The 16080-nt window shown below is 42.5% G+C and overlaps 1 protein-coding gene across 1 annotated transcript in view; it reads left to right on the top strand.

Moving 5' to 3' along the window:
* The window catches only part of LOC107223181, a 78784-nt gene that overhangs the window by 7281 nt on the left and 55423 nt on the right, over nt 1-16080 (top strand). The gene's annotated exons all lie outside the window — the stretch shown is intronic.

A 16080-nucleotide genomic window follows, 5' to 3' on the forward strand; every position in this document is an offset into this window, starting at 1 on the left:
CGTAACCTTTTTTTAACAACGCCATTCGAGTGGTGCTCGGTGAGATACGAGGAGGAGGTTCGTTCGATCGCATCGTTGATAAAGTAATAATCAAGTTGATTATCCATCGGGAATAACAATAGAAGTTACGAGACGGGAATTCAACGTTACGTATACATTATATACTCTCTGTGCGTAAACCTTGGTCACTTTGTCCGTTCGCGTGTTTCTTCGATTTCACACAAAAAATGCTCAATTTTCAGAATTGATACAGCGATGAAAATGCGTTTGGGATAAATTCGAGGCATACTTATTGCGTGAAGTTACGCCATCGACGATAGAATTCATTTCGTCGTTCAACAAAGTATGCATAATAATATGCAACTAGCACAAAGCGGGTTTTAGACTTGCTAAACTAGTTTGCGAATGCAAAGATCCAGATTCGCAAACCCAGTGATTCGGCACGCAGCGTGAAACGATGAGACGAATAAAGCGTCTCGTCGACTCGGCGGGATGATCAAGGCGTACGGAGTCCGCGAATCCTAAATTGGAGGAAACTAAAAGTACAGAAAAAGTAACCGGGAAACCTGAAAGTGGACGGAGAGTCTAAGCCGAAGACCGGAGAACTTTTCGCCGAGTGCAATTTCTGAGGTTGACTGCAGTATCGCAGGTGGCTCAATAGTTAATTAAACTACCGTCGTCGGTGCAGTCACGATTGCTCAGCTGAGAGCAAAATGGTCAGAGGTTAATTAACCCGTCGTTTGATGATCAATCGCAATGGCGCGAGTCGGATGTTTACTTGGATCATGACGCGTCTCGTGAGCTCATCAAAGAGGTTCGGTAAAATCCTCATCATTGGCCAAGGCCGCGAGGTGAATCCTTTCTAGCCAGTCAACTTCATCGGCAGGAATAGCCTCGGAATCATCTTTGTTCGTTTATTTTTCATGCCAATTAACCGATTTGATGGCGCCGAGAATAGCTTATTCGCTAACTATTGTAACACCTGTGCACGTGCCGAGTATTTGCGCATTGCTGAACTCGTTTCGTCGTCAACCGTTTTTCCCGCCTCCGACGACACTCGAACGAGAATTTCAACGCGTAACTAAACTCATTTTCATTTCGCGTCTCCGACGTCGGACGGCGAAACCTTCGAGTTTGACGAATTTCTGGCAGGAGTTCGGAATCTTCAATAAACAGCCTCTGATGGAGTTTGGAATTTAATGAGTTGTTTCGACGAAGACCGACGTGCTTGATTGCCAATTTTCACGTACCTACGCTGAAAAGCAGCGGCTTATTTTACTGTTATTGCCATTTTTGTACGGCCTCTTGCTCCGGTTACGTAGAACGCGAATTGTGTGCTGCTGAAACTCGCCGTCTAATCCAGACCTCGAGGTGAACAAAAACGCTCCACGTCATCGCCATTCCTCGACGTTACAACACCGCCGAAAGATATGTTCGATAAATTCCAGTTGTTCCTCTTCACTTTCTTGCCGTGCAATTTATGCCGTCTAGGTAAATAAATCGCCGGCGCCGCCCGCGAAAAGGAAGTAAAAAAAACATGAACATTTATGAATAAAATGCCAAAAACGTTGCAAACAGCGGCGTAAGCTTTCCAGGAGGATGAAGAGGAGGAGGAGGAGGAGTAATGACCAGCTGCTGGAATGATTATTGGAAAAGGTATGATACTGGAAAAATGAATGTTTGTATGCACACGTTTCTTATATTAACAATCAATACCAGTTATCGGCACGTTTGCGGAATTTATCGGTGTCGTTAATCGCTATGGAAACTGTCCAATTTCACACATCAGACATTTTGATGATAATGCTGCTCGAGACGTGACCTCGATGATAATTACCGCGATTAGCTAACATCCGCGGAGTCGGGATGTCGATTAATTACATATCCGCTCGTAGTTGGGTTTCATTAAATTCCGACTAGGCTTCTTTCACGTGGCTCATACTTATCCATCACTTAGGCGCCAAGGCTGCACGTTTCAACTTATCGACACCCCATGAATTTCACTCTATCCTCAAGTACGCCGCAGGCTTTCGGAGTCGTAACGACGAACGCATCACCGAATCGAATTCGCTCTTGGCCGTAATTTTTGGCCCTTAAATGCCGCTTTAACTCCTAATGCCTACTTTACAGCTCTTTACGAGCTGGGAAATTATACATCGTTTAAACAGTCCTAATGAGTAGCTGCTCGGCCATTTATCATCTACTGCTGTATAAAATTGTAGATTGATTGAAATGGACGTAGCGTCCGGTCGCGCAGATGATCAATTGAGGATAAATGAAAAAACCAAGCCGACAAAGGTGTTACCGAGAGATTAATTTTAAGTTAACTATTTGGGGAAACAAATTTATGCGATTTCATTCGGACTTTCTTACCTCGATTTTAAAGCGATCGAGTGAAATCCGGCAAAGGAATTTAAACGTGAAATTCGGAACGAATCGACGATCTTGAAGTTCCATCCGTGAACGCGAAGGACGCGAACGATCAAAAAGTCTCGGTGCTGTCTTCGACTCCTTCACCGTGTGTCAAATCCGCACGAAATCCTTGTATCCATTATATTATACGCTCTCGACAACGTCGAGTGAATGCAAAGCGACTCGAACTTGTCGACACCTGGCATACAAAGAACCATAGCATCCATTCGTCACGTCGTTCGGCTAGCCTTAGTGGTATTTTTGAACGTCGATTGACGATCGGCACCTCAAACCATCCCAACAATCAATTAAACATATGCTACTTATTGTCAATACAATACGTCGCTTGGCGTCTGATTCACAGCCACGATAGTAACTTTATCTTCAACGTCACTCATACTCAACAACTTTTTAATGTTGGTTGCCTCTACTTTCGAGATCAATTATATAAAAAAATCAACTTCCACCTCAACTTTTAATATTCACTGGCTCTCGCCGGTTGTTTTTCGTGTGAAGAAAACTGATTTAACTTCCGTTTCGATTACTTTTCGTGGATTCATTCGGTTGTTATCGCAGGAGTTACCAGTTCTTCGAACCCGCGTTTAGACGCATCTTCATTTTCTCGTTTCAAATTTACAAATACCATTAGAAATTCTCACATTGTACGTTTGATTGTCGAGCGATGATTGACAATCGACACTAATCACCCGATAGATCACCTAAAGCTGCAATTCAATTTCAGACAGTACGTCGCAGTTTTTGACAAGCTGATTAACTTCATCGTGCGCATTATACATGCAGCAGTTTAATTCCCTGCGTGGCGTTTAACGTTCCGTACGTCACAAGCATCACCCTAATTGACGCTAAGGCGGACACTTGACGCTTGAGCTTTATTCTCTCGAATATTCTTCGTCTGCTTATCGTCGAAACCGACTCGTAACTTTTGGGTAAAGATTTATCGATTCGTTGGTAACCGGAATTGGCAGTGATTTGAAGTCGGAGTATTTTTTTTACCCTGAGACAGTTCTTCCGATGCTGCAGATATAATCGATGCAACGTGAACAGTAATTTATGCTTCTAATTATGGTTTGATAATTTATGCTCCTAAATTGCACAAGCATCGAGGAGCCCTTGCAATTTAAAATACCGACAAATAAATTGCCTTACCGCGTACGTATGCGAGTGTAACGTATAAAGCTCGGTGCTTTTAGAGACACAAGCTCTGCAGGTATCCGTACGATATTTATATGTATTGGTTTCACTTCGAAGTTGTCGAATTGATTTTTACCCGCCCTGTCGTCGCGTGATATTCGAATTTTTGGAATACAACGCCGTCTAGGCAAATTATACATCAATTCGCTGCCTACGTATGAATTTTCCGAGTGATTATCCGAGTCGTCATTTCGGTATCATTTCGAATTTAGGAAGTAATTCGTAACATTCAGCTGTAGTTGCGTGATACTTGAACAACTGACAAGTGTACAGCTATTTCTGATCGGTCAATAATTGCTTTAGTCTGCCTTTTATTTCTCATCTACAATATTATTTCCCTTATACGCGGAATGGAAAAATTAAATTTTTTTCGTACCAATTAATTTCGGGCAATTAAGCACACGCGCGTGATATCGAAGTCGAGAAACGAAACCAACTGTTTGATCAGCGATTAAATATTATACTTCTGTTTCTATAACGAAGACTAACACGATCCGCCAAACCGCACATTATTATACATATAGTGCCCGTTTATTCTAGTTTAAAATATAATTCCGTCACGTCGCACAACGAACATACATGGGGCAGGTTTAAGCGTGAAATTTATTTGATTCTGATTTGACACTGAAAAAACTACAAAAATTATTTAAACGGGTAAATTATTCATACCTAAAACGTTCTCGTTTCGCAAGAGAAATTCAGTTTTTTACCGATGTGAAATGACGAGTAATATGGCGAGCCTCTGATTTACGCTGTGTTGATTTCATTCGACGATGACTATAAACTCGTATGTACAAAAAGTTGTGCTTTTGGCCTGGCAATTGCCGCAGGCCACCTTTGTTCCTAAAGAATAATTTTTTCAAAATCATCGCGTACTTCGTACCGTGTCTAAATATTTTTCACCGTGGCCAATTGACCGTTGAATGGTTTGCAGTTTTAATTTTTTTTTTTTTTTCCCCCGACCGAGGCTTCGCCTCGGGCGTGTAAAGCACTGGGGCTTTAATTGACTCTCACGAAGCCAAACTTGCTTTTTTCCAGGTTCAGGTATATTTATTCAAATATATACAGAAATAAGTAGCCCATTATCCATTTGAATCAAGAATCTATCCTCGTGTGAAGATGAGTCAAATTGTACATACGTGTCAAGAGCGACGCAAGAAAGACGAATCGCTTTAGAGACGCGAAGATCCGTTAAAATTTGAAAGGTTCGTCGGGATAACGGATAAAATACTGGTTTCACGTTTCATCGTTGTTGCTTTTTGTCTCTTTTTTCGCTCAAGTGCAAAACGTGGTTACTGTACTTTTTACGCTTAGGAGTGCGAACGAAATCCCTAAGTCTGCACGTATAACTCGCGTTACACATAGCTCGTCTCGCTAATCGCTTGGATCGCGCTTCTAATGTAGCGGTGCTTTTCGAGTCGAACCCGTATCGCGGCTTATGAATAATTCCCGCAGTAATTTGCCCGAGGTTTAGCCTGTACGGACGATCTGTTATTGATAGAATCGATCCAAACTCAAGAATTGCTCGCATAATCTCGCAGTTTATACCATCCACAATGCAGCTAATGCGAACGTCGATTTAGATAAAATTTCCGATGCAGTTGCTGCTACGAAAAGGAGCAACGGATTTTTTGCTGCAGTCGGTTAATTCGTCGTTTCGCGTGCAGTTACGATCGATCCGATGAACGGACAACCGCAATATATTATTTCGATAACGTCAATGAAATCCGCAATGAAAATGAAATTCAACGACTTCTTCGAATGCTTTTTCACGAGTTCGCTCACAATACACACCCTAGGAGATGAAGTTTTGATATTAATCCTTATCACGTATCGCAGGGATTTTTAGTAGATATCATAACTCTTCAAAGATTTTCGACAAACGTACGATTTATAATAATATCGAGAAAATTTTCAACGCACTATGCAATATGTAATAGAAATTTACAGGACGCGATAAATTTTTCGATATTGATTAAACTTTACTCTTCGAAGAGTAATTTTCAGCTTTGCAGACATTCGCCAACTGTTAAGTCGATCGTAACCCTCGATCGTCGTTGAAGTTTGTGAAAAATGAATTGACAGCTTTTAAATTTACATCATATATCATGCTGATGAAATAAGAAAGCAGTTCTTGGCAATAAAATTTGAAATAACTTCCAAATCTGCGTTTCGATTGATCCCAATTGCAAACGACTGACTCGTATAAATAATGCGATTAACGGGACAGCGGTTAGGTAGCTGCTTCAGATTTTATGGTTCATCACGATTATACGAGTTCATCAAAGTTCTTAATTTGCGTTATGGCCATAAAGCGTCCTTCCCTCAGCTTAGCTTAATTGCGATAACGATAAATCAGACTAATAAATTTCGACGGGAGTTCGCCCGACTGTCGGAGGTAAAAGACTCTTCGCTGGCTGTCCGTCTTCGTCGTTCTGCTTTCGGTCCGATTCATTCGTTTCCGGTTCCGTTCGCACCTGCTCAGCTTGTATCCAGAACTGCAGATGAAATCGACTCTACGGAATGCAGGCAAGACGGTTGATTGCCGTTTTTAGGTTCACTCAACGGCGAAACGATGGACGCTGAAGTGACTTAACCCCGGCCTACTTACGAAAATGAACGTGTAACCGCGTTTGACTTTCCAATGTGAAACTTTTATCGCAAATACTACATCGATACACTTACTCGATGACGACGACGAGTCTTGTGCTTTTTCTCTTGCCCTTGCCTCTCGAATACGATTATTATATTATACATTCCGTATTACACTTGTATTGTGTGTACGCACCTTCCAGGTTTATTCTGAGTCATGGTCGCGGTATTCCGTCGGTGACCGATTAACGTTGTTGCTATTACTTTACGACCGATTTTCAGCCTGTCACAAACCGCGAACAAGTTTCTTCCGTTATTATTCGATGTAGGTAAGCCTGAGAGGAGAATGTAGGTAACCGTCTTACATGCGAATACTAATCCTCAAGTAAATCTTTTCATCGGGCGCAACGTATCGCAGCCACGTTCCATTGAAATATTTTCGAATCGTATATATTCCGTTGGAAATTGACCAAACAGAAATTTTTTTTAAACTCGCCATTCTTAATTCAATAATGAGGATCGTTCGCGTTGTTATACAGACATCACCAGCTTGCAAAGACAACTATCCAGCTTTCGAAGTGATTTTTTTACCCCCTTAAAGTGTACGTATATTAATTAGTAATCCTTCCACATGTACGACTTGCGGTAAAAAATTCAATCTAATCCGCGATCTACCCAATATAAATGACAAGGTAATTGTGATTCATTTTCTTATCCACTCGTTTGACCAGGGCGATGATCGTCTGGAGTGAAGAGCATAGATATTCGCATCAGAATACATTCGTAAACCCGGCGAAGTGTAAGTAGCTCGGTGGAATTGTTAAAAATGAATCCAGGATAAGCGGTAGAATTAGCAATCCCCGCGGGAGCAGGAGGATATAAATTTCACCTAGCTTTTACTTGCGTTATACGTTTTCACCATTAAATTATATAAGTATAAACATATCTCGTTACGGTGTGGATTTGTGTCGTTTTCACGTTTTAAAATGCAGAGTATACATCGGTAGGAATTTAATTATTCTCCGATTACTCAATGGACGACGTCGATTGTAATACACGGAGAGAGTGGGTTGCTGCCCATTCGTAAATAACAGTCCTTGTTCGTGATAGGTGTATTTTCTGATTAACGGTAAAAGCGTGATTGGATTTTCAGATGAGTACGTGGACCGGTTGATGTTTCCAATAATAACTTGACGCGATTCCTCGGCTTCGCATTTTCCTCGCTTACTCGCTGTGTTACATACGTTGACCGTGCGTCAATAGACGAAGAGAAATTGTGTACCTGACGCGTGTACAATATGCACGCACATCCTTGTTATCCAGTGCATAACATCGGCGGAATACATTATTATACATACGTATACCGCACGCGTCACTGAATCAAACTCTCGGACCATCCGCGGCATTTTCCGTTGATTATGTGCAAATAGAACGGAATCATTGTACTATTTACATCAAGTATAATTGCGTAAGCCGACCACAAGAGCGTCGACTGGAGATTCGATCTTCTCGTTTTTTGCTTCTTTAGTTTTTAAAGGTGCGAAATCGATCAGCCGCAAACTTCGTAACGAGTAACGATTAGTCCGTGAGGAAATCGGAGCAGAGATTATACCGATAGAATTTGATAATCGAAAAATAATTCAAACTGTAGTTTATATTATTCATGTTTTTATTCAACGAAAGTTATTCATTCGCACAGGAAATTCGTCGATAACTTGTACGTGATTCAGCGCCGTACGTACTTATTGAACAATTTGTCAAAGCTTTGTAATTCCATTCCAGTCATTCTATAAGAGTCTGAACGATGGGCTCTCGGAGAAAATAAGCCTCGTCGTTGTTACTTAGAGAATAAGATTCTACTAGACAGGACGTGATTATTTATTATGAAAATTATTCGCCTCCGGAGAAGTTGGTTTGCGTATACCGTAACTCATCCGTGAATCGATTATATCGAATTGTTAGAATACGTAAGATACGACCTGCCGTAGCTTTGTACGAAAAGAAATAGAAATTGAGAAATTAATATTTAGTCTCGGTACGAATCTTACCTAATGTCTTTGTGCATTATACTTATTTGTTTTAAAATCATTTATCGAATGTCCAACGTTTTAGAATTGTTTAATCGTTCGTATAGATGGACTATTGGTGCAGTAACTAATTTTTCTATCGTACCTAATTACGAACTCATTTAATTTGAATGATCACAGCAGATGGAAATATCAGGGAGCCGGTAACCGGTGGAAAGTTCATCGGATGATGAAATTGATGGTAGGGCTTACATTGGGTATCAATTACCTGTTGATACGATATTAAAACAGCGGCGATAATCCGTCGATGAGAATTGATCGTCGATCTTTACACCGCCCGGGGATGCGACGCAAACTTTAGCTTTGGCACGAAATAGAATTAATCGTTGCGACAGCATCGTCGCGCGAATTTAATTTGTTTAATTAACTCCACCATCTCTCATCCCAACGATCACGTTGACTTTCTTATTCTTGGTTCGGAAGGAAAATACGAATTATCTACCGTAATTTTCGAGTGAATTAGTAGAAGTTTACCGTTTCAAATATTGTTTACGCTAAATAATTCAGTATAGGAAACTACAGAGATGCCGTTTTCCGTTTCAGATGTTTCACACCGCACGAAAGTCTTTGTTTGTTTTTTCCTTCTTTCTCACTTTCTCACTTTCTTTCTTCTTTTAACCTTTATCTTCTGGTTTCTACATTCCCTCGGAATTTCCTCTACGATTCCACCCGTAAGCCGTTCTTCAAAGAGGCCCTCATTCGTCATTTATTCTTCAAGAGTTGAAATTGTCAATTATACTCTCAGTTTGCATAAGAATTCAATGAATTCGAGCCGAACTACAATTATACCCGACGTTTAGAATCATTGGAAAAAAGCTAACGCCAACTACGCAGTCAAATTTTAATCCGCCATCGGTCTCTGAATTATCCACGTAACTTCGCGCGGTATTTGCAAAGCATCAGAGACCATTCGAGGCATGTTTTGCGGAGCGGAACCTTATGCTCGATGGTTTCGTCAACTGAACCTACAAACCGTGAAGCTGTGGAACCTAATCCGACCCAACTAACTAGTCCCACAAACCGAAGTTTCAAGTTCAGTTCGACCTAACCTCTGAGAATTCTCACCGTTAGTACTGAACTCTTTCATCATCGATTATAAACGGCCGTTGACACTCTGACTTTTAACGAGGCATATTCCTTGTCAAAAAGTAAGACCGACGAGCATTCTTCTTTCCCGTTCGGTTACTTACCTCGATTTCCTCCGAAATAATCTTATCAGTTGCGGAGCAAACTCCACGGGCAAAACTTGGATCCTAATTACTGTTCCCTAATTCTCTGTAACGTGGACGCAGCGGGTTTCTTGGGCGAGGAATAAGTTGATGCAGACGTGACGTAGCAGGGAGAAAGAGAGAGAGAGAGAGAGAGAGATTGAGGAAGAAAGTCACGGCAGTGCTGCCCCGTGTTCTCCGAGAGTTCTCAAAGCGTTTCGCCTCTTTTGAGAAACGTAGTGTATCAACTCTGTGGCTGCGTACTACTCGTAGATTTTGCTGTAGGGACGTAGAGACGCTGAATGTACCTACGGGCACATCGTCGCTATAGCTTACAGTTTACTCTCAACTTTGAAGCACCTTCGTTAGAATTTCCTCGAAACTCCGCGGCTATTCGTTAACGCTGTGAGGTATTACTTTCCTTGCAACATTTTTACCCTTTTCAAAAGCTCCTCTTCTAGGGCGCTGCACGGTTGCGCTGCTATGCACCAGCCGAGTCACCTTAACCCTCGGAACGAGTTGCCGAGGCGTCGAGTTGCGTCGCGACGCGTTGCACTGCGGACAGGGTTGCTTCAGCCAACTATCCGCGACTCCGTCACTTCTCTGTCCTGAATTCATATACGGTTTGGGATTAATTACGTACACTCGTGACGTATGAATCTTCTCTTCTCGAAGTCTTGAACCTGTCGCAATTCTTCTTGTGCACCTTTGGTCTTGAAGCGAAGCTGCAACTAGTCACCGTTACTGCACATTCGGAAGGAGGAATTGTCGAGGTCGATTTACGTTCTTGTGCCTAATGCTTTAGAGCAGCCCATTTTAGAGATTAAGGAAAAACCTGATTCAGCGTCGTACAAAGTTGAGACCCTTGTCCACCACCCGCGTGGTGGATTTCAAGCTATTTAATATTTCAGACCCTTCTTCCGGCGAGGATTGCACAAATGTTGCGGAAAACATGTGAGTTATTTCCTTTTGAGGGTATTACATGGGCCTGAAAATTGCTCTGAAAAGTCTGCTTTTTTTTTGTTTTTTTTTTTTTGTTTCAAACTATTCTTTTTATCTTTCTTTCCCTTTCACTGTGCATCTGCGCACGTTGAGAAACTTTACATTAATAGGCCTAAATTCAAGGAAATGCCTTAGCATCGGGATTTAAATATTTAACAGCATTCGAAAGTGAAATCGTTTTAAGTACCGTCATGATTTAAAATGATGCAAGATTTGATGTAAATTTTTCATTTATCGTCAAATTTCTAAATACCCTCAAGAGCACAAATATTCGGTGTTTATGGATTTACAGATTTAATTTCCACGTTTTGCCGAAGGATACTATATGTAAACTTGATTTCCCCGAATTAAAGACACATACGGTGTTTGACGACCTGATATATCAGTTTACCGGCATTACATAACCATCGCATGAAAGAAGACCGACGCGGAGGTTCGTTATTGGAGAAATATTATTTGGTATTCCCTCGATGTTTTGGAATCGAAATTACATGGAGAGAGGGAATCGGATATTGGGTGGGAATTAGGGTTACTAGAGGAATTCGGGTGGACGTAACCACAGGGGTTGACGGTAAATCCTTGGCTATCCGCAGCGCAATTTACGCGCTTTGAAACCACGGATCGGGTGGGAAACTTTCCTCGCCAAAAGCTCTCTCAAATATCGAAAGTTGTGTAATTCCCAGAGCGCACAATAGCGACGCCTCTCGTTCTTACGGTGACAACCGAAAACCGATTATCAAGTCGAGGGAAGGTTGCGCACTTCCCTGGTGTACAAATATCGTACATTATACAGGACCTGCATGGCAAGGGTGAACTTTTTCGGAACTGTATACTAGAGCCTGTTAAAAGTGTATTTAAGTTGAAAGTTTCGTTACTTTAGATATATAGTTCCGCGACTTTGTGCAGCGGTATGAAATATCGAGTTTTTCATCACTTTTTAACGAGAAAGAAAAACAATTAAAAAAAAAAGCATCATCCCGAACTTCTCAGACCCTATAAGTCAGTGATGAGTTTAATAAATCAGAAGGTTTACCCAGTTTCGAATTGGTTATTGATAATTAATGACGTTACGCAGACAGAACCTTGTTATCCTCGGCTTAGAGAACTTTCCGGACGAATAAATATGAAGGCCAACCTCCAATTTCAACGTTTAATATACGAAGCTCAATTTCGCATAGGGCGAGATTGCATTGGTATGTACCAATGAAAAAATATTCCCGTAGAATTGACTTGCGAAAACGTATTTCAATATGTTTCCCCGGGGATGCGGGCGCAGTATATTTGCTCTTCCGGTACCTCTTTCTTTTTTTCTTTTTTTTTCGTTGTCTCTCCCCCTCGGTCTGTAGGTATCAGTTGCCAATAAAAAAAACGACACTGCCATTTGCCAGCGACCTCTAGGCATTCGTGTCGAGTTGCGATTTAATGAAATTGAAATTTTTTCCTCACTTTTTTTTTTTTACTCCTGCATGTACACAGCGTTAATCCCCACGAAACGGTGAGACGACTCGGATTCGGCCAGAGTTCGTTTTTTCTCGATAAAATAAATACATCTGAAAATATACTCCTGTATGGAATCACTCGTCAATGACGAAGGCACAGGTGAATATCGCTTTATCCTTTACACTGTAAAAGTACGTATAGTAGTAAAGCATGGTTATCGGGGAAAAAATACACATCGTAAGTATCCTTCGTTGAACATGGAATATGCTGTTTTATAAAGGCTGATCGGAGATGAATATGCCTACGTTGGAGCTCTTTAAATGCGGAGAAAGGAAGTTTCATCAAGACGCGCAACGCGTGATGACGGAATGAAAAATCACGTAGTACAAACAGAAATCGAGTATTGTATAAAACGTATGTTGAACTTGACCGAGTCGATTGGAGTTTGATAGTGGAATTTTTTTGATCTTCGTACCGTTCAGAGTGCATCCGTGTTCCAAGGCATACTGCAAATTTTTTTAGTTTTCAGGATCGTCGCGTGACCTTGTCTACGTCCATTGTCACCCGTACCTGATAATTAAATTTTCGTGGTACCGGTTTTCTCTCTCTCTCTCACTCTCTTTCTCTGCAAACAAGGCCCGATAGGACAGCCTGCACTGATTGCGATTCATGCGCGATACATTCACTGTCGAATATCAGTTCTCCGGTATACCAATTAGGATTTCTATTTGACATTTGAATTGATGACGCTTGGTGCGATGTTATTTGTTTTTCAATTATCCAAGTTGTATCACTCCACCGACTCTAGACGACCTTCGGAAGCATGCGTTTCGTACGCGTGCGGTGAATGTCGACGCCTATATCATCGTCCACCAATTGAACCCATCGTCAGGCACGTCCGTCCACCGAGTTGAATTGCAGCGTTGCACAACCCGCGGATGATATTCAAGAATGCGGTAGACCTTGATTAGAGAAGCATTATCTCTCGTTCGGTTGAACGGTGCAATGCGCTGACTGTGAGAAAATGTCAAGTGCTAATTGCAGCGAAGTAGCTTACAAATTTTCGCCATGTCCAGTTTTACAAATTGAAAATAACACCTAAATCAAACGCGCGGTATCATAATTTCTCATCCCGCAATTAGCGGGCTTGTCTGCAGCTCGATGAAGTCACCGAGGGGATATATTGTATAAAAAGACCAGCTCGTCGAATCGAGGCTTCCACTGAAAGTGCAGTGAAAGAGAAAGGACGTTGGTTGATATCGCTGTGACTGCCGCTGCTGACCTTTCCTTCGAGGAAGGATCGTTCACACTCGCAATCAGATGTGTGTGTAGTCTTGACGCGATGACGATACCACGCGAAGGCGCCATGTAGATTCTTCAACGATAAATTTACCTGGCTTATACACAAGGTGGTTTCGTTTCAAAGTAACGATCAAAGTACAAATTGCCGCGATTACAGACTCAATTTGTAAAGGTACCCAGAAAAAAAGATGGAAACTTTAGATAAGGGGGCAATTAGAGAGGAGGAATCACAGGGGAAGTTCATCATTTCATGGTGGAATTCATTCCGTCCGACATTACTCATGCATAGACAGTGAAAGAGCGCGCGATGCGTAACAAGTTTATCGCTACAACTAGGAAATCATTTAGCCATTAATTGATGGAGTAAATAAAAAGTTGGGACGTAAGCCAAGCGGCAGTCGAGCGGAGAATTCGGGCTATTTAGTTCGCTTGGACTTTTGATAACGTGCCCTGATTGCCAGCGGTGAATACGAAGCGTACTGTTTCCCCATGAGAGTCACGGTGCTCTCTTTTCCTCTCGGTCTATCTCTCTCACTCTATTGCTCTTCGGGACGAATGTAATCCCAGCATGTTGGCGATACGTAATTCTGATATCAATGAAAAGGGATTGAATAAATTAATCTCTTCCGCCTGGTCGAACGGCGGATAATTTCCAGATCTCTTCTTGCGATTGCTAGCGGTAAAACGCGCGTGGGTGTCCACGCTGTACAATGTCCTTTGTCACTTGGGAGTTCGTTGTGCTCGAACATTCCACCGGCATTCGCGAATCCACAACTCCTCTAGTCGGAAATAAGCACTGAAACGAGAACCGCGTCTACCAAAGTGATTTGACCGCGAATCTTTCGGTGGAGGTCTCTTACAGTACACTTAACGAACCCACAAGGTCTCGCTCACCAAGTTCAACGACCGCATATCCACAACTACTCGACTCACGTCGGAAGCTGCTCAAATAGAGCGTGCAGGCGATTGACTATTGTCTTCGAAGATTCAAGCCCCGACCTCATTGCCCTCCGGTACGTATTAGAGCTCTCCGAATTCCAGACTGATTGTGAGCTGGTAACGCGCATGTGAGAGATTAGGACGATCGGTAATCCTACGTCACGTTGACACGATTCAACCGCGAAGAACGCGTCGCGTTCATCTCCCCATCGTCTGCTCTGCTCATCTAATCGGCTCTCGTAACGCCCCCGAACACCGAAGGACCGTCATATCATTCGACCGAGCCGAACGACCAACGACCACTAGGCCTGGTCCTCTTGGGATATTTCTAGGCCAAACGTTTGTCTGTGGTCAGGATGGTTGCCAATTGGACACCGCAACTACCTTGGACCCCGATTTAGACTTTTAGCCGGGCTGTACACGGTATAACACGAGGTCGAAGTAAGCAGCGTTAGCCTCGCGAAACATCGGGACGAAATTCATGATTTTGCAATTTTAGGATGACCTTCAAGGAGTTGGCTTTTTTAAAATACGGGTATGTTTGGTTGGGCATGATTTACTTCATTGCAAACAACTCTAATGGCGCGAAGTAAAGATATATCCTGAACACGCATCGTTGGACTAACGTTGCTAACTTTAATCACACGATACATCTTATTCAAGTCGGTTCCTCGCACGATGCACTCAACTTTGCAAACCAATCGGAAGACTCGAATGGTGGGAAATGCGAAAAGTGAATTTACAGAAGCTGAACCCTGACGGTCCGAAGAATTGTTTCGCACACTTTGTTTCCGGGTAAATGTTTGGCCGAGATTGACCGGGGTCAACGTTTCGTATATCATAACTCTTGTGTACTTTACTCGGCCAGTGTAACTTTTCATCAAGTTATCAAAGTTCGCTCCGTATATGTGCTTTACCTAGTTTATAGCCAACCTCGTAGGTACGGTCAAAGTTTCAAGCGGCGCGCAGTGTGCTCCGGAATATATCAAAGATACGTGCTCGAAACTTTTTCACTCTGGCAGTCGTATGCATATGCGGCGCCTATGTTGTTCTACGTGGGTTATCTTCGTTTCAATATTTGGTCACCGGGTTCAGCGGTAGGTACATTTCTCGAAAGGAAATCCCACCGCGCAGAATCTGCACAGTTATATATTTCGACAACCCGCACACGGTCGCTTGATTCTACTTATAAGATACCTCGAAGATCGCGAGAGATCTCATATCGCCTTCCTTATTCTATCGATGCAACCTACGTTGTTTCCAATATCGTTTCGACCTGCCATCTCCTCTCTTCGGCAAATCCAGACCGTCGTTTCTACTCGTATCAAGCCGACTGCAAGCTCGATGATCGCTCCGTGTACCTACATCCTGGGAAAAAGTGCAAAGCTGTAAAAATGGAAGGCGAACGAGCGACAGCCGCTGCTCCCGCACCAGCTGCATCGCTCATTGCTTTCCTCCTGGTCCTTCCGGCATCCGTTTAAGTCGACATCCGCACGTGAGATTCCCGGTAGATGTATACCGTAAAACTTATACATCGTCCTCTAGCCACGTCGAGGCGACGTATTTAAGCAGCAATACGTATGCCGGCCCGGTTTGTCTTTGCCTTTATGCAAAACACGCTCGCCCGAGGGCCGCTCTCAATTTCGCAGGGGCTTTGAATTATATTTGAATCTAATCCCCGAGCCCTTCGTCATTTCGGCCTTTTCATTCGGGTGTGGATTTAATCGTGCTTTATCAAGTCGCCGAGCTACTGCCGGACTTTTCCGGTTTCATATCGAAGGAAAGATTAGAAATCACGCGTACATACGTATACAAGTGTGCCAAGCAATAACCTTACCACGCCGAATAAGTTATGCCGTAAACACACGAATTGTGAAATTTTTGTT

This window comes from Neodiprion lecontei, chromosome 3 (assembly GCF_021901455.1).
Source record: "Neodiprion lecontei isolate iyNeoLeco1 chromosome 3, iyNeoLeco1.1, whole genome shotgun sequence".
Taxonomy (NCBI): Eukaryota; Metazoa; Arthropoda; class Insecta; order Hymenoptera; family Diprionidae; genus Neodiprion; species Neodiprion lecontei.